The following is a 19,080-nucleotide window of genomic DNA, read 5'->3' as shown; positions in this document are numbered from 1 at the left end:
GTTTGAGCAAGCTCCGGGAGTTGGTGATGGACAGGGAAGCCTGGCATGCTGCAGTACACGGAGTCACAAAGAGTCAGACATGACTGAGTGACTGAACTGACTGCCTTAGTGACTTGTTTATACCAATAGGATATGGCAAAAATGACTGTTTTGTGACTTCTGAGACTACGTCAGAAAAACCATGCAGGGCTTCCCTGGTGGTCGAGTGGTTAAGAATCCACCTTGCAATGCAAGGGACATAGTTTGAACCCTGGTCTGAGAAGATTCCACATGCCACAGAGCAACTAAGCCCCTGTGCCACAACTACTGAGCCTGCATTCTAGAGCCCAGGAGCCACAACTACTGAGCCTGTGTGCAGCAACTACTGAAGTCCGAGCGCCCAAGAGCCTGTGCTCTGCAATGGGAGAAGGCACTGCAGTGAGAAACCCACACACCTCAGTGAAAAATAGCCCCCACTCGCTGCAACTAGAGAAAGCCCACGTGCAGCAAGGAAGACCCACTACAGACCAAAAAATTAAATAAATAATAAAATTAAAAAAAAAGAAAAGCCACACAGCTTAGCCCTGGCATGCGTGTTCACCATCTGGATGCTCTGTCTTGGCACCCACTCACTCTGCTGTAACAAGCCTAAGTCTCATGCGGAGGCCAAGTGTAGGTGCTCCAGGTGACAACCTCAATTAAGTCCAGGTCAGGTACCAGACGTGTAAGTAAAAAGTCTCCAGCCCCTCACCGATTGAGTCATCCTTAGCTATTCAAGTCTTCCCACCTGAAGCCCCAGACAAGGCAAGCGATCTCTACAGTCTCATTGGATTCCTGATCCATAGAATCTGGGAGCATAATAAAATTTTTATTTTATACCACTAAGTTTACAAGGGTTTGTTCTGCAGTAATAGAAAACCAGGCCAGAGATCCAACAGTATCCAGTGGGGCTATGGACAAAATGCTTATGTTCCCCCCAGAATTCATGTGTTAAATCCTAACCCCCAATGTAATAGAATGAGGAGGTGGGCACTTTGGGAGGTGATTAGATGATGAGGGTAGTGCTTTTATGAAAGAAACCCCAGGGTTTTCCCTGGTGGTCCAGTGGTTACGACTCTGTGCTTCCACTGCAGGGGGCATGGGTTCAACCCCCAGTTGGAGAATTAAGATGTCTTAACCCTAACCAATACCCTGCATGTCTTGTGATGTGGCAAAAAAAAAAAAAAAAGATAAGACCACAGAGAGCTCCCTTGCCCCTTCCACCATGTAAAGACACAGGAATGTAAATGCACATTTACATGTAAATACCTTCCACCATGTAAATACACATGTAAATGCACCAGGAAGCGAGTTCTCACCATACACCGGATGTGCCACAATCTTGATCTTGGACTTCCCAGCCTCCAGAACTCTGAGAATTAAATTTATATTGTTTATAAGCCACCCAGTCTACGATACTGTTATAGCAGCCCAAACTGACTAAGACATAGGGAAAACCTAATGTTACCAGCCTAAAACTAATTAACAAAGCAAATTCTTTATAAACAGCTAAAGCAGTACAGCGAAAGCCAAGTCTCAATTTAATGTTTTAATTTCTCCTACCTTTCCCTTTTGTCAGTGTATAGCTTCATCATGTGTGGCTAATGCACATTACATGTCAGACACTTTACTAAAGCACCAAACACACTTAAACCTTTCATTTAATTCACAAGAACCCTACTTCATTTCCATGTACAGATGACAAATCTGAGGTTCAAAACAGTTACTCAGTTAATACATGGCAGAGATTTACATGCCAAACTTTGGCCCCAAAACAATGTACTCTGCCCACTATCCTCTAAGAGAGTTAGTGAAAGTAAAGTCGCTCAGTTGTGTCTGACTCTTTGCAACCCCATGGGCTGTAGCCTGCCAGGCTCCTCCATCCATGGGATCTGGAGTGGGTTGCCATTTCCTTCTCTAGGTGATCTTCCCAACCCAGGGATCGAACCCAGGTCTCCCAAATTGTAGGCAGATGCTTTTACTGTCTGATCCACCAGGGAAGTCCCCTGAGAGTTGGCTGCTCATAGATGGCAGCCCACCAGGCTCCCCCATCCCTGGGATTCTAAAGGCAAGAACACTGGACTGGGTTGCCATTTCCTTCTCCAATGCATGAAAGTGAAAAGTGAAAATGAAGTTGCTCATTCGTGTCTGACTCTTAGCGACCCCATGGACTGCAGCCCACCAAGCTCCTCCATCCATGGGATTTTCCAGACAAGAGTACTGAAGTGGGGTGCCATTGCCTTCTCTGAGCTATTCTTCTACTTTGATTTTTAAGAGGGCGTATGCTAATTTATGGGGCCTCCCTGGTGGCTCAGACCATAAAGAATTTGCCTGCAGTGCAGGAGACGGGGGTTTGATCCCTGGGTTGGGAAGATCCCCTGGAGAAGGGAATGGCTACCCACTCCAGTATTCTTGCCTGGAGAATTCCACATACAGAGGAGCCTGGCAGGCTACAAGTCCATGGGGTCCCAAACAGTTGGTATGGCTGAGTGACTAACACTTTGACTTTCACATGCTGACTTATAACTGGCATTTTGTGAGAAGTATAGTGGTGGAGGAGATATAAGAAAATAGACTAATAAGCATTTCTACTTTAGGGGGACATTGGTTGCTTTTTTATAAACTGGGAAAGGGGGATCTGAATCAAACACTGAAACCAATGCCTGAGACAGAAACTATCAAATGGTTTCTCTAAAGATTCACTCTTATATTCTCAGCTTTGATTTCTTTACATCAACAATTATATGAACCTACAATTAGCAAGTGTTCACTCTGCACCAGCACTAGGTTAAATGCTTTAAGTTTCTCTTCATTGAACCTTAATAGCACCATTATGATGTCATCATTATTATTATCTGTATTTTATAAATGAGGGAACAGCCGTGAGTAGCTGACCCAGAGTGAACTGAGGGGAAGCTGTGCAACTCCACTTGGACTAAGGTCCATCTGATTCCAAAGTCCACAGCTCTTAGCCCTGTCTGTCCTCTTTCCACTTGGCATATGCCCTCTTCAGGGCAGCCCAGCATCTATTTTACATTTTTCGCAGGTTTGGCTTTTTATCCACATTATAAGCACCACTCTCAAAGGCAGAAATCAGAAACTCACTTTCTTGGCCCTCTCTTGCAGCTAGGCTTGCCGACGTGTGACATAGGCTTTGCTGATCAGATACACCCATATGTAAATTCAACTTGCAGAACAATAGGAGGCAACAGGTAGTGTACAGGATTATTCTGGGAGAGGGGGAGGTGCCCAGCGTGAAGGCTGCAGATGTCCCAGTGCGGCTGCTCCAGCAGGGTCTTCAGTGGCTGATGCTGTGAAGCAGTCTTCCGTGTAGTCTTTTGTTTCTGGCTGTGAGGCTACCAGGGGTGGCTTAGAGGGTAAAGCATCCGCCTGCAATTTGGGAGACTGGGGTTTAATCCCTGAGTCAGGAAGATCCCCTGGAAAAGAAAATGGCAACCCACTCCAGTACTCTTGCCTGGAAAATCCCATGGACGGAGGAGCCTGGGAGGCTGCAATCCATGGGGCCGCAAAGAGTCGGACACGACTGAGCGACTTCACTTTGACTTTGACCTTTGTGAGACTACCAAGTCTAACTCTGACCCCCTCAGAGTTTCTCTGAGCTATCAATCAGACTTTAATAAGTTATGTTCCTACTGAAACTGGCTAGAGTAAGTTCAGTTACATGGGACTAAAAACCCAACTTGGCACAATTCCTTCAGAACTTCAGAACAAATATTTCAAAAAGAACTGCCATACCTGTTTGTTTGGTTTTTCACAAGCTCCAATCAATTTTATCATTAATGATTTATTTTAAATGCACACAGATTTTTTTCTAAGTGGATGAGTCTTCAAATAATTCATCAAAAGCAGCAGGACTGGCTACTCTCCTCAGCTATGTAGAGAGGTCTACTGACTTTTCCCCAACTGAGAACCATTTCTTTCAAAAGTAGAAATTCCCCCCAAAACTTCACATGTCCTATTTTCCCCTTTGGAAGTATTTTCTTTCCTGACTTTTTTGCTATTAATATTAATGTGATATACCTGATTCCAGCTGTGAATTTAATCCAACTCTTACTCCACTGTCTTAACTTTATTTCTAAAGCCAAACTCTGAAACTTTTGCTGATTCTGGTCAGATATTTCATTCTTATAAAATATAATTCTTATCTTCTACCCCTGTTTTACTGATGGATTAATCACTGCACCTTAAATGATGTTACATAATTTTGAGACATTCAAAACACTTTTAATCTGATTTGCCTACTCACTGTCAACTAATCAAGTCTTCAATGGTATATGTGGTATGCTTATATCAGAAACATGGCCAATAATGTTGATTGTCTACTTGACAGCCCTCTTTCCTTATTATTTGCAAAACAACTGTATCAGAGTTTGGGCAAGAAAACAGAAGCCACTCTAAGGTACACAAAGAGAAACATTTTAATAGAGGGAATCGGAGGTTTATACAACCAGAGTCTAGAGTGTGAACATCAGGGGAGAAGCCACTGGAAGCAGTGCTTCACAGGACTCCATCTGCAAGCCATGGCTTTAATCCCAACTGGTGAAGGACCTGAGGGCCACCTCTAAGAGCTGAGAGCAATCCCCAGTGACAGCCAGCAAGCCAATGGGGATTTTAGTTCTACAGCTGCAAGGAAATGAATTCTGCTAACAATCTGATGCTGGGAGGAATTGGGGGCAGGAGGAAAAGGGGACGACAGAGGATGAGATGGATGGATGGCATCACCGACTTGATGGACATGAGTTTGAATGAACTCCGAGAGTTGGTGATGGACAGGGAGGCCTGGAGTGCTGCGATTCATGGGGTCACAAAGAGTCGGACATGACTGAGCAACTAACTGAACTGAACTGAACAATCTGAGGGTGTGTGGAGACAGAGCTTTCCCCAACCAAGCCTCCAGATAAGGATACAATCAATCCACACCTGGATTTCAGCCTTACCATATCCTGAGCAGAGGAGCCAGCTAAAACATGCTGAATTCCCGGCCTGTGGAAACTATGAGATGATAAATGTGTGCTGTTTCAGGCTGTTACATTTATGGGAATTTGTTACATGGCAGTAGAAGATGAACACACCAACCATGGCCTGATGTTTGGATGAGCTGAGGAGATTCCCTTCACCTTACAGAAGGGGTCAGTTTTGATATCCTCCAGAGCAGGGGTCCCCAACCCCCCAGCCATGGACTGCTACCAACCTGTGGCCTGTTAAGAACCAGGCTGCAGGGTGGGCTAAGCATCATCTGTATTTACAGCCACTCCCCATCACTAGCATTACCACCTGAGCTCCACCTCTGTCAGATCAATGGCTCCCACTGATCCTTTATTATGATGAGTTGTATAATTATTTCATTACATATAATAACACTGTATTAACAACAGAAATAAAGTGCACAATAAATGTAATGTGTTTAAATTATCATGAAACCATACCCACCCCTCCTACAAAACTGGTCATGAGTACCAAAAAAGGTTAGGGACCATTGCTCTAGAGAGCAGGAAAGGGGCCATACAGGTAGAAAAGTATGAGAGAAGATGCCCATCGCCTGACTATGTTCCTGCAGATGTCTGTTACCTGACCTAAACTACTTACAACTCCACCAGATGGTCCAACTGTGGCATATCCTGTGGTTCCCAGAACTCACTCTTGATCTGACCCCTGACTTTCCAGAAGGAGCACTTGGGTTCTCTCAGTTGCTGAAACCAAACTTGACCTGAGGATCTGTTCAGTTTATCTTCTGAGACCCTGCCACAATGACTGCACTTGCCACTCAGCTGTCAAAAATCTAAACAATATATTACCTAACGATACATACAGGTGGTAAACATATAAAGCAAATCAAGGGGAAATTAAGCCAAAAAAATCAGACTAATGGTTATCTGCTGAGAAGGAGGATGGAAAATATGATTAAAGAAGAATACACACAGGGAATTTCAAGTCACTGAAATGTTTCATTTCTTAACCCAGGTAATGCAAGTATCATTTTGTCATTATTCTTTAAACTCTCCATATATGTTTTATACAACCTTCTGTGTATATTATACTTGCTACATAAGTGCTTAACAAAGGTAGCATTATTATAAAATGAACAGATGTAAAGACATGAAGTTAAAGATTAAATTTTCATCCTGACTGCTTTGCCCTTAAATGCCTTTTCCTAAAATTTACTAAAATGTTAAAAGTATTGGTTGTATAAAATTGTTGTTGTTCAGTCACTCACTCGTGTCTGACTCATTGCAACCCCATGGACTGCAGCACACCAGGCTTCCTTGTCCTCCGCTATCTCCCGGAGTTTACTCAAACTCATGTCCATTGAGTCAGTGATGCCATCCAATTATCTCATCCTCTGTCATCCCCTTCCGCTCCTGCCCTCAATCTTTCCCAGCATCAGGGTCTTTTCCAACGAGTTGGCTCTTTGCATCAGGTGGCCAAAATACTGGCAGGTTCAGCATAAGTCTTTCCAGTGAACATTCAGGGTTGATTTCCTTTAGGATTGAATGGTTTGATCTCTTTCTGTCGAAAGGACTTTCAAGGGTCTTCTCCAGCACCACAGCTCAAAAGTATCAATTCCTTTAGGAAATGGAAACCCTAAAATCCAGGAACACTTCAGAGTTTCCATTTTGAGAAAAAGGTAGAATATTCAATAAACAGGATTAGACTGGATTCATACCTGTGATGTTATGATTTGTACATTTCTCATATTTATATATATACTTATATATTTATATATATAAATATATATATATACTCATATATATTTATACATTTCTCATATATGATTTATACTTTTCTCAAGTATACTTCCCAAATACATTTGGTCTTCATCCACAATTCCTGGCTCACAGCTTCCCAAACCCTTGGAATTTCCTGAGCAGTAAGAGCAGTGGGATATTTGATCTCTTGTGAAAAGGGGTCAGGGAAGGTGGTTTCTGGATTCCACCCAAGAATGGGGGCTGGCTGTCAGGAGATCCAACCATGTGATTAAAGGGTTGGAGCTTTCAGTCCCACCCCTCAACCTCCAGGGAAGAGCTACTGGCTAGAGACTGAATCAATCAACAATGGTCAATGATCTAATCAGTCATGTCTAGGTAATGAAGCTTCCATAAAAACACAAAAAGCCAGGGTTCAAAGAGCTTCAGGGTTGATGAACAGGTGGAGATTATGGAGAGAGGGACCCCTGGAGAGGGCCTAGAAGCTACAGGCCCTTTCCTCATACCTAGCCCTATAGATCTCTTCATCTGGCTGTTGATTTGTATCATTTACTATTCCTCATGCTGCTGCTGCTGCTGCTGCTAAGTCGCTTCAGTCGTGTCCGACTCTGTGTGACCCCATGGACTGCAGCCTTCCAGGCTAGAGTACTGGAGTGGAGTGCCATTGCCTTCTCCAATATTCCTCATACTAAACTGGTAATCTAGTAAGTAAATGGATTTTCCTGAGTTCTGTGAGCCACTCTAGCAAATTAATTAAACCTGAGGAGGGAGTCACAGGAACGTCCAATTTATAATAGGTTGGTCAGAAGCACAGGTAACAACTTGGGCTTGCACCTTATGGGCCTGAGCCCTTTACCCATGGAATCTGGTTCCATCTGCAGATAGATAGTGTCAAAATCGAGTTGAATTCTCAGACACCCAGCTGGCATCCAAGAATTGCTTGTTGATGTGGGGAAGTCTCTACACACACACACACACACACACACACACTGAAATTGGATCTGGGAACTCTTTTGAAATACCTCAAATCTCACATCAAAATAAACTCCAGGTGGATCAAGATTTACATGTCCAAAAAAAATGAAAACCTTAAAGTACAAGATGAAAATACAGGAGCATTATTTTCCAATCTGAAAGTAGGGAAAGCCTTGGTGAACATGATGTAAAACACAGAAGCTATAAAAGACAAGTTGGTCTAAAATACATTTTTTAAATTCTGCCCAAGAAAACAAAAAGCACCAAAAACAAACTCAAAAGACATGAAAAACGGGGGACAACTATTTGCCTTCCTACAAATCGACAGGAAAAAAGACCACTGACGCAATTGAAAATGGGCAAAGGATACGAACAGACACTTCCCAGGAAAGAAATCCCAAATGGCTTTTAAATATATGAAAATAAACTCAACCTTCTCCATAATAAGGGAAATACAAATTAAAACTACCAGATTGACAGATACAGATTTTGATACCACCATGAGGATGGAGGTTAGAGAAACAGATGCTCTCACATATTGCTGGTGGGAGTGTAAACTGGCTCAGTCCCTGTAGAGAACAATTTGACAATATCTATCAAAATCTAAAAATGCATGTTTTGGCAGGCACCATGAGTTTACACCCCAAAATCATTCCTCCGTGTTCCCTGCTAACAGAGCCCAGGTGCTCAGGTGGCAATGGGCCAAGCTCCAAGCACTAAGTTTATTTGTTGATTCATTCATAATTATTAAGCGCTTACTCTGTGTTAGGCACTGTTCTGGGGATACAATATTGAATGAAGTCGACGAAACTTCAGCCTTCATGATAACCCTGCACCTACTGACTGAAATTCTGGAGAAGAATGGCCCCTGTGGCATTTTGATGTATATTTCAAGTAATAGACAACCGTATAATTTTTCACCCAACTCAAGACATTTTTGAAAGCAAATGACATACTATTAATAAAATGCACTGGGACAAATGGGAACAAACAAGGATAGTTCCAAGCAAACTGGGAGATAGGGTCACTATTAGTAATCATGAGACAATGAGGGTTCACCATCATCTCAGCTGCTGTTCTAAACTGACTCCACCAGGAAACTCTGTAAGAAAAGTAGGATCCAAACTAGTTCTGGAGAAAGTACGAATGAAAAGACACTCAACCTCTTTAATTATGAGGAAAACTGGAATTAAGTCAGTAAAGAGATGCCTTGAAAGAACTTGAAATAAAGGATGTAGTCACAAGGCTTTCAAAACATATGCACCTTTGTGTGATTTGAAGTTTCAATGCAGTATGTAATTTTCCAAGCATAAATCTCCAGACATAAAACAGATTAAGTAAAACATACTGCTAAATTAAGGAAAAGCAGTAATAAACTAACAGATTTCAGTTAGTAAAAACAGCTCAGAACACTAGAATACTAAAAACCAATATCGTGTATGTATGGCTGAGTCCCTTTGTGGTCCACCTTTTTTTATATCACATTTTTAATCAGCTACACGCAAATACAAAATTTAAAGTTTAAAAAAAAAAATCAATACTGTAATCACTAACCATTTTTCCCAGATAGTTTTCCAGAATGTAACCCAACAGGGATGAGAAACACTGGGAAACAATGGCCAGAGTGCTTCTGGAGAGGCTTTCTTAAGGGAAAACTTCAAAAGGGGAGTTTGCTGGAGTTGCCTCTCCTCAGGCTCCAACCCTGAAAGTGGCCATAATGCCCAGAGCTGCAACCATGAGGTGACGATCATGAAAATGTTACATTAAAAGTTGACCAAAGCCACCTGCCTTGGCCAGGCTCGGTAATAACCTCTTGCTTGAGTTGTCTCACAATGGTAGGTCCCAATAAGAAATAGGGTGCTGCTGCTGAAAACTAATGGGGAGAATTCAGGAGGGCCAAAAGCAGGGAGGAGACGCCAGCCCATAATATGTCTTGAAGCAAAACTAACCTGGAAGAATTCAGGAAGGACCAAAACGAGGGAGGACTCAGGTTCAACCTCTGGGTCAGGAAGATCCTCTGGTGTAGGAAGTGGCAACCTGCTCTCCATATTCTTGCCTGGAAAATTCCCATGGACAGAGGAGCCTGGTGGGCTACAGTACATGGTATCACAGAGTCAGAAATGACTGAGCGACTAAGCACACACATACAAACTTATCGATCCTTACACACTGAAAAATATTGTCTATATTGGTTGGTTGGTTGACTTTTGGTGGCTTTTTTTTGGTTGGTCGCTTTTTAGTGGAAATAGACTTTGAAAAAAACATGTAATTTGATGAAAATGCCATACAAAGAACTAAATTATAGACAAAAGGACCTTCAATATCAACTTTCACATTACACTGACAAAGCTTAAAGTGGCAGAAATCATTATCAGCAGTCAAGCCCAGGTATTCCGACCCCTTTCATTGAATTTATTTGCACTCAATTCAAAGTACTGATTTATGTTTTAATTGTAGACAAAATGTGACTTTCTTAATGTGGGAGACCAGTATTCGATCCCTGGGTTGGGAAGATCCCCTGGAGAAGGGAAGGGCTACCCACTCCAGCATTCTTGCCTGGAGAATCCCATGGACAGAGGTGCCTGGTGGGCTACAGTCCATGGGGTCGCAAAAAGTCTGACACGACTGAGCATCTAACACAACAAAATGGGACTTTCTTCGTTTTAGACCCCAAACACCTGTGCGGAATGCTTTGAGAATTTACGTTATCGGTTTTTTTTAAATACCAGATGCGGACTTTGTTTTTCAAAAATCACCTTCCACACCTATGGTTTCAAAGACTAAGCCTGCCAAGCTTGTTGGCGTGCGAGTCCTTCCTCTAAGACCCCACACATCTCGTCTGCCGCACCGTCTCTGGGGAGAGCGCCGCGTGAAATGGCCCTGATCTTCCCAGGTTACTGTCTGGCTATACCTCACTGGGACACCAGAGGGCGCGCGGAGGGCTGGCACTTGTTTTTCTTTCAATTCTGAATCTAAGTCCGTGCAGAAAACAACAAAAGGCTAGGAACACAGCGGCCAGGAGACAAAGGGACGAAGGAAAAAAGCCGCATGCCCTGTTTTACTGGCGTGGAAATCTGCTTCCTCATCCACCCACCTCCCTCAAGGAACTACATATAAACAACTAACGCTGCAAAATAATGAAATCTTGGACTGACAAGGACAATCAGAGAAGGGATTACTCACCCTAGTTCTAAGAAAGACTATCACCAGGTGTGTGTTTGAGCCTTCTGCTTTGCCTCATATTAGGGACTACCGGCCCACTCCCCGCCCAAAATATTTCTTGTTTTTCTGCGTTCATGAATAATACACGCACATAGTAGAAAATTCAGGAAATACAGAAAAGAGAAAAAGAGATCAACAACATACTCTAACTTGGATACAATTACTTTGAACATTTTCACATATTCTTTTCCAAACTTGTTTCAATATTTGAAATGCATAGAAAAATAGTACTCCATCTAATTTTGTGCTGGCTTTCTTCTCTTTTATTATATCATCAACTTCATTTCTATCAATAAATTCTGATAACATAACCTTACTAATCTCATGAGTAAATCACAGAAGAATAAGGAATATAAGAAGGGCTACAGCTTTTTCCCCAAGATAGCACCTTGAATGTCAAACCCAAGTCGTGCATATGAGGCAAGAATTTTTGTTGCTTTGCATTTAGAAGAGGAAACAGGTCAAGACTAAAGCAAAGAAACAGAAACTATTTCATCCCACCCCAAATAATGAACTTGTCCTTCCCAGTTGTCTGAGGATGAGTCCAAAGGGCCAGGGGAGAGAGTGGGTCACCAAGACCCATGGTCCTGCAGGTGGAGCTAGTACATGCCTTAAGTTCAGACAGATCAATCTGCACAGCTACTAACCAGCAGGTCTGCAGGTGCCAGTCGGCCCGGGAAAAAGTCGGAAACAGCAAGCTCAGTGACCTTGAGTCTTGGGGCCAGGGCTAGCAGGTGTCTTCCTCAGAGATGGGAAAGGAAGCAGAGACCGGTCTGGGCAGATAACCACCAGGGAGGTGACGAAGATCCAATGCCCTGGAACAACCACCCCCACCCCTACTTTTAGACCTAATCACTCAGTCCTCAGATTCCTAGCATTAGTACAGCAAGGGAAAAAAGGCGGGGGTGGAAGCAGGCGGGGAGAGTGGTATTCTCAGTCCTGGAGCTCTCTGGACCTCTGTCTCCACGTGTGTAGAAGTGAAAGGGAAGAAAAGATCTAAGGTTCCTGCCAGTCCCTCAGAGTCTGTGATTTCTTACCATCCCCAACTGTGCACATAAATGACAGATGAAGATGGTCCCTGCCTCCTGCAACCCAAAAGCAGCAGCCCTTCTCTTCCCAGGTACTACAAGTGGTAAAGAATCTGCCTGCGAATGCAGGAGATACAAGACACACAGGTTCAATCCCTTGTTCAGGAAGATCCCCTGGAGTAGGAAATGGCAGCCCACTCCAGTGTTCTTGCCTGAAAAATTCCGAGGACAGCGGAGCCTAGAGGGCTACAGTCCATGGGGTTGCAAAAGAGTCAGACACGACTGAGCATGCATGTATATGTATATATGTATAAATCCCCAAATTCCTTCACAAGTTCTGTGCTTTAGCACTCAGTGTTTCTGCCTTGAAGAAGTGCTGGAAAACATTCCTCCTTTTCTTTCAAAGTTCATCATCCTTTGCACACCCAGCTAGTTTTTTTCCAGGTATCTGAGGCAGAGGTACTCCTTCCTTCGCTGTGATTCCATACTATTTTGCACATACTTCCATCACTTTCTACCTGTGTAACCGTAGCCTTCCTATATCTGTTTCCTCATCTGTAAAAGGGAAAGTTATTGTACCAAACTCAAAGAATTATAATAGGATTAAATGGTTCAGATCAGATCAGATCAGACCAGTCGCTCAGTCGTGTCCGACTCTTTGCGACCCCATGAATCTCAGCACGCCAGGCCCCCCTGTCCATCACCAACTCCCGCAGTTCACTGAGACTCACGTCCATTGAGTCCGTGATGCCATCCAGCCATCTCATCCTCTGTCGTCCCCTTCTCCTCCTGCCCCCAATCCCTCCCAGCATCAGGGTCTTTTCCAATGAGTCAACTCTTCACATGAAGTGGCCAAAGTACTGGAGTTTCAGCTTTAGCATCATTCCTTCCAAAGAAATCCCAGGGCTGATCTCCTTCAGAATGGACTGGTTGGATCTCCTTGCAGTCCAAGGGACTCTCAAGAGTCTTCTCCAACACCACAGTTCACAAGCATCAATTCTTTGGCGCTCAGCTTTCTTCACAGTCCAACTCTCACATCCATACATGACCACAGGAAAAACCATAGCCTTGACTAGATGAACCTTTGTTGGCAAAGTAATGCCTCTGCTTTTGAATATGCTATCCAGGTTGGTCATAACTTTCCTTCCAAGGAGTAAGCGTCTTTTAATTTCATGGCTGCAGTCACCATCTGTAGTGATTTTGGAGCCCAGAAAAATAAAGTCTGACACAGTTTCCACTGTTTCCCCATCTATTTCCCATGAAGTTGTGGGACCAGATGCCATGACCTTTGTTTTCTGAATGTTGAGCTTTAAGCCAACTTTTTCACTCTCCACTTTCATTTTCATCAAGAGGCTTTTTAGTTCCTCTTCACTTTCTGCCATAAGGGTGGTGTCATCTGCATATCTGAGGTGATTGATATTTCTCCTGGCAATCTTGATTCCAGCTTGTGTTTCTTCCAGTCCAGCGTTTCTCATGATGTACTCTGCATATAAGTTAAATAAATAGGGTGACAATATACAGCCTTGACGAACTCCTTTTCCTATTTGGAACCAGTCTGTTGTTCCATGTCCAGTTCTAACTGTTGCTTCCTGACCTGCATACAAATTTCTCAAGAGGCAGGTCAGGTGGTCTGGTATTCCCATCTCTTTTAGAATTTTCCACAGTTTATTGTGATCCACACAGTCAAAGGCTTTGGCATAGTCAATAAAGCAGAAATAGATGTTTTTCTGGAAATCTCTTGCTTTTTTCGATGATCCAGCGGATGTTGGCAATTTGATCTCTGGTTCCTCTGCCTTTTCTAAAACCAGGTTGCACATCAGGAAGTTCACGGTTCACGTATTGCTGAAGCCTAGCTTGGAGAATTTTGAGCATTTCTTTACTAGCATGTGAGATGAGTGCAATTGTGCGGTAATTTGAGCATTCTTTGGCATTGCCTTTCTTTGGGATTGGAATGAAAACTGACCTTTTCCAGTCCTGTGGCCACTGCTGAGTTTTCCAAATTTGCTGGCATATTGAGTGCAGCACTTTCACAGCATCATCTTTCAGGATTTGGAATAGCTCAACTGGAATTCCATCACCTCCACTAGCTTTGTTCGTAGTGATGCTTCCTAAGGCCCACTTGACTTCACATTCCAGGATGTCTGGCTTTAGGTCAGTGATCACACCATCGTGATTATCTGGGTCATGAAGATCTTTTTTGTACAGTTCGTCTGTGTATTCTTGCCACCTCTTCTTAATATCTTCTGCCTCTGTTAGGTCCATACCATTTCTGTCCTTTGTCGAGCTCATCTTTGCATGAAATGTTCCTTTGGTATCTCCGATTTTCTCGAAGAGATCCCTAGTGTTTCCCATTCTGTTGTTTTCCTCTGTTTCTTTGCATTGATCGCTGAAGAAGGCTTTCTTATCTCTTCTTGCTATTCTTTGGAACTCTGCATTCAGATGCTTATATTTTTCCGTTTCTCCTTTGCTTTTCACTTCTCTTCTTTTCACAGCTATTTGTAAGGCCTCCCCAGACAGCCATTTTGCTTTTTTGCATTTCTTTTCTATGGGAATGGTCTTGATCCCTGTCTCTGTACAATGACACGAACCTCATTCCATAGTTCATCAGGCACTCTATCTATCAGACTTAGGCCTTTAAATCTATTTCTCACTTCCACTGTATAATCATAAGGGATTTGATTTAGGTCATACCTGAATGGTCTAGTGGTTTTCCCTACTTTCTTCAATTTAAGTCTGAATTTGGCAATAAGGAGTTCATGATCTGAGCCACAGTCAGCTCCTGGTCTTGTTTTTGCTGACTATATAGAGCTTCTCCATCTTTGGCTGCAAAGAATATAATCAATCTGATTTCAGTGTTGACCATCTGGTGATTAAATGGTTAACAGATGTAAAGCACTTAAAGCAGAGCCTACACTTATCAGGCCTTAACAAGCATCCCTACAAACAAAGCTAGTGGAGGTGATGGAATTCCAATTGAGCTATTTCAAATCCTAAAAGATGATACTGTGAAAGTGCTGCACTCAATATGCCAGCAAATTTGGAAAACTCAGCAGTGGCCACAGGACTGGAAAAGGTCAGTTTTCATTCCAATCCCAAAGAAAGGCAATGCCAAAGAATGCTCAAACTACCGCACAATTGCACTCATCTCACACACTAGCAAAGTAATGCTCAAAATCCTCCAAGCCAGGCTTCAATAGTACATGAACCGAGAACTTCCAGATGTTCAAGCTGGTTTTAGAAAAGGCAGAGGAACCAGAGATCAAATTGCCAACATCCGCTGGATCATCGAAAAAAGCAAGAGAGTTCCAGAAAAACATCTATTTCTGCTTCATTGACTATGCCAAAGCCTTTGACTGTGTGGATCACAATAAACTGTGGAAAATTCTAAAAGAGATGGGAATACCAGACCACCTGACCTGCCTCTTGAGAAATCTGTATGCAGGTTAGGAAGCAACAGTTAGAACTAGACATGGAACAACAGACTGGTTCCAAATAGGAAAAGGAGTACATCAAGGCTGTATATTGTCACCCTGCTTATTTAACATATATGCAAAGTACATCATGAGAAATGCTGGGCTGGAAGAAACACAAGCTGGAATCAAGATTGCCGGGAGAAATATCAATCACCTCAGATATGCAGATGACACCACCCTTATGGCAGAAAGTGAAGAGGAACTAAAAAGCTTCTTGATGAAAGTGGAAGAGGAGAGTGAAAAAGTTGACTTAAAACTCAGCATTCAGAAAATTAAGATCATGGCATCCGGTCCCATCATTTCATGGCAAATAGATGGAGAAACAGTAGAAACAGTGGCAAACTTTATTTTTGGGGGCTCTTAAACCACTGCAGATGGTGACTGCAGCCATGAAATAAAAAGACGCTTACTCCTTGGAAGGAAAGTTATGACCAACCTAGACAGCATATTAAAAGCAGAGACATTACTTTGCCAACGAAGGTCGTCTAGTCAAGGCTATGGTTTTTGCAGTAGTCATGTATGGATGTGAGAGTTGGACTATAAAGAAAGCTGAGTGCCAAATAATTGATGCTTTTGAACTGTGGTGTTGGAGAAGACTCTTGAGAGTCCCTTGGACTGCAAGGAGACCTAACCAGTCCATCCTAAAGGAAATCAGTCCTGAATGTTCATTGGAAGGACTGATGCTGAAGCTGAAACTCCAGTACTCTGCCCACCTGATGCGAAGAGCTGACTCATTTGAAAAGGCCCTGATTTGGGGAAAGATTGAAGGCAAAGAGAAGGGGAGGACAGAGGATGAGATGGTTGGATGACATCACTGACTCAATGGACATGAGTTTGAGTAAACTCCGGGAGTTGGTGATGGACAGGGAGGCTTGGCGTGCTGCAGTCCATGGGGTCGCAGTCGGACACGACTGAGCGACTGAGTAACTGAACTGAACACTTACCAGGTTCTCAATGAGCCTTGCCTATGCCTCCACCATAGCACTTAAACTGTATTATAACTGTATCAGGGAGGGAGGAGGGAGGAGGGTTCAGGATGGGGAACACATGTATACCTGTGGCGGATTCATTTTGATATTTGGCAAAACTAATACAATTTTGTAAAGTTTAAAAATAAAATAAAAATTAAAAAAAAAATTGTAAAAAAAAAAAAATTTTAAGCAATCATGTTTTCAATGTATACATTGTGTTTCTTAATAATAGTATGACCAGGAAGTGTATCACATTAATTTTTCAGTGTAGTTTGTTGTTTAAAATAATATAATCATCCAAATATTATTACACTACTATTAACTAGGCTTCAATATCCGTGTTGATTTCATTGTGTTAAATGTACACTTGTAATAAAATAGCTGCAAACCTTTAAAAAAAAATAAAAATACTGTGGTAAATAAAAAAAATTAAAAAAAAAAACAAAACTGTATCAGTCAAAAGGTCTACCTCCTGCATGATCTTAGTTCCTCAAGGTAGGATGTGAGTCTTATCCATACGGTTGTCCCCAGTGCCTAGCTCCATGCCTGGCACAAAGAATAAAGCAATAAGGGTTGGCTGTGCTTTTTAATATATATTTTTATTTATTTCACTGTGCTGCATCTTAGTTGCAGCATGCAAACTCATATTGAGACCTATGGGATCTTAGTTCCCCAACCAGGGATCAAACCCTGGGAGTGACCCTTAGTCACTGAACCATCAGGGACATCCCCATGGGTGTGTTTTTAATGAGAAGGAAAAGGCTGATTGAACTACAGGGGGCACACTTTTGTCTCTCAGTTTTAACTTTGGATTACTGGTTAAATAAATCAGGCCAGGAAAAAGTGAAGTACACTTTTTCTTCCCCTTAATAATCTAAACATGTACCCATCTAGGTCTGTCTTCCAGACCCAAACCATGAACATTTAACTTTGAATTTTAATGTTTAGGGAGGGTTAATTCTCATATTTGCATGGGAAGCTCAGTGGTTTAATATATAAAAATAATGTTTCTGTGAATGAACGATTATGGAATCCAGAAGCTACTCAGAAGCAATTTAGACTCTTCTTTAATTGTGGGAAGGAGGCAGGGAAGAAGGAAGATTGAGCAGTGAGTTAGCCCAATTTCTTATTTACATTATGCCCAAAAATTGGGTTGAGAAAGTGAGCATAATAGAGAAAAAAGGGAAGAGACACGAGAAACCAGGTCATGCATGCTATGAAACAAAAAAGTTATTAAAAAGAATAAAAATACAAGACACTGACACCCATATATATCACACATATATGTTGCTATTTCCCAAGACATATTTCAGATATGATATATCTGATAAAAAGACTAGTAATCAGAATGTACAAAAAACTTTCAACAATTCTATAATAAAACAACCCAATTCTCAAATGGCCAAAGGCTTGGATACACAAATAAATCCATGAAAATATGCTCAGCACCATTAATTATGAGGGAAAGGCACATTAAAACTATAGTAAACAGAGGGTCAGGGAGGGTTGCATTAGGAACTTGAGTCTAACAAATGCAACTATTATATATAGAATGGATAAACAACAAGGTCCTATTGTATAGCACAAAGAACAATATTCAATATCCTGTATTAACAGAATGGAAAAGAATGTGAAAAAGAAAATAGATATATGTGTATATATATGTATAACTGAATTCCTTTGCTGGATACCAGAAACTAATACAACATTGCAAATCAACTATACTTCAATTTAAAAAAGAATTAACATCGGCATCACAAAAAAATTAACTACAGTGAGATCCCACGACACATCTATTGTCGTTGTTGTGAGTCACTCAGTTGTGTCCGACTCTTTGTGACCCCCATGGGCTGTAGCCTGGCAGGTTCCTCTGTCCGTGGGATTCTCCAGGCAAGAATACTGGAGTGGGTTGCCATTTCCTTCTCCAGGAGCACGTCTATTAGAAAGGCTCAAATAAAAAATATAATAGCAAGTGCTGGCAAAGATATGAGACAATAAGAACTCTCATATATTGTTGATAGAAATGCAAAATGTTACACCCACTTAGGAAAACAGTTTGGTAGTTTCTTGTGAAGGTAAAACCCTAAGACTTAGCAGTCCCATCTAGGTATTGACCCAAGAGAAATGAATATGCATGTCCACACAAAAACCTGTACACTAATGTCTGTAATAGCTATTTTGATACTAGTTAAAAACTAGAAAAAATGCAAACGTCCATTAACTAGTGTGTATAAACAAACGTCCATACAATAGAACACTAGTCATCAATTTTAAAAAAACTACTGATACACACAACATAGATGACTCTCAAAAGCACAATGCTAAGTGAAAGAAGCTATATTCAAAAGGCTACAAACTGCACAGTTCCAGTAATATGACATTCTATAGAAATGAAAATCTGATCAGTGGTGCCTGGGACTGGAGGCAGAGGACTGACTGTAAAGGGCCATAAGGTGACTTTCTGATAAAAGTGATGGAAATTGCCCATAATTTGATTGTAGTGAAAATTCATAGAATGGTATGCCTAAAAAATGAATTGTTCTGTTTGTAAATTATACCTCAATAAATCCTAAAAATAATAAATAAATAGTAATGAATCAGAAAAACATCTGCTTTTGCTTTATTGACTGCCCAAGGCCTTTGACTCTGTGGATCACAATAAACTGTG

General features: G+C 41.8%; 1 long non-coding RNA gene across 2 annotated transcripts; it reads right to left on the bottom strand.

Annotated features, from left to right (window-relative positions):
- Positions 1-765: 765 nt before the first annotated feature.
- Positions 766-6,335, bottom strand: LOC123333077. 2 transcript variants are annotated; one of them, XR_006550250.1, is made up of 3 exons: positions 5,626-6,335; positions 3,124-3,408; positions 766-1,390 (listed from the first exon to the last, which is right to left on the bottom strand). It is a non-coding gene; the product is annotated as an uncharacterized LOC123333077 (long non-coding RNA). The 2 variants fall into 2 exon arrangements; XR_006550249.1 differs by lacking the exon at positions 766-1,390 and having other exon boundaries at positions 3,062-3,408.
- Positions 6,336-19,080: the final 12,745 nt, after the last annotated feature.

This window comes from Bubalus bubalis, chromosome 4 (assembly GCF_019923935.1).
Source record: "Bubalus bubalis isolate 160015118507 breed Murrah chromosome 4, NDDB_SH_1, whole genome shotgun sequence".
In the NCBI taxonomy this organism is placed as follows: Eukaryota; Metazoa; Chordata; class Mammalia; order Artiodactyla; family Bovidae; genus Bubalus; species Bubalus bubalis.
The sequence above is the reverse complement of the archived record's forward strand: the minus strand, read 5'-3'. Positions and strand labels throughout refer to the sequence as shown.